The following is a 928-nucleotide window of genomic DNA, read 5'->3' as shown; positions in this document are numbered from 1 at the left end:
TATCCAACGTTGGCAGAAACGTGTTGCAGCCCAGTTGGTTCTGTTCTGCCTCCCTCTGGACCTCTTGGATACAACYAACCATTTATGTAAGCTCACAAGATCAGGGTGGCTCCCAAGTCTACCTCTGAACTGCCTTAGCCATGGTGCTTAACGCTGAAGATTAGGCCCAGAAAACATGTCTTTTCTGGGTAAGGTAATCCTGAAGGATTTGAACCCTTCAACCCTTGGCTTCCAAGATAGTTTTGTCTCTTTATCCATCTATCCCTTTCATCTCAGGTTGGGCTTGACCCCTAACTCAAGTGCCTCCTCCCATGCTTCAACAATGTCCTCAAAATGTCAAAGATGGGCGTACAATCAGAGGGGAGACATTTTGGTGGTGCTGTTTAGCATGTCACTGTCTTCACCTCACAGAATAAGTAGGTCGGTCTACATACTCCTTAGTAGCGCTCATTTCCAGGTCTGCTCTCRCTCAGCCCTCCAACCTTACAGATGTACTTACTGTCAGCGCCAGTCATCTACCGTCACCTCCAGTCTCTTTGGTCTGTTCCACACCGGGGGCGTCAGAGTCCTGCTCTCCGCTGTGGGGGCCCTGGTGGGCGGACAGGCGGTCCAGAGACCTGGGCGACATATTAATGTCCCTTCTTCTATAGCACCAGCACATGGCCAGGTCGGCCCGGAACGAGGGCGTGTAGAAGCCATAGATGACCGGGTCAAAACATGTGTTCAGGTTGCCGAAGACAAACAGGGCGTGGTGGATGTATTCAGGCGTGACCTGCAGCATCTCCGGCTGGAACCAGTACCAGATACCCAGGAGGTAGTAGGGCGTCCAGCAGACCACAAAGGACATCACAATGATGATGGTCATCTTTAGAGTCTTCATTCGTGCTTTGGGGATCATGTCTGTGCCACTGCGTCTCAGGCAGGACTC

At 51.6% G+C, this 928-nt stretch overlaps 1 pseudogene; it reads right to left on the bottom strand.

Annotated features, from left to right (window-relative positions):
• Positions 1-452: 452 nt before the first annotated feature.
• LOC111958652 (gonadotropin-releasing hormone II receptor-like) overlaps positions 453-928 on the bottom strand; it is a 3,909-nt pseudogene continuing 3,433 nt past the window's right edge.

Source organism: Salvelinus sp. IW2-2015, linkage group LG35 (assembly GCF_002910315.2).
Source record: "Salvelinus sp. IW2-2015 linkage group LG35, ASM291031v2, whole genome shotgun sequence".
In the NCBI taxonomy this organism is placed as follows: Eukaryota; Metazoa; Chordata; class Actinopteri; order Salmoniformes; family Salmonidae; genus Salvelinus; species Salvelinus sp. IW2-2015.
The sequence above is the reverse complement of the archived record's forward strand: the minus strand, read 5'-3'. Positions and strand labels throughout refer to the sequence as shown.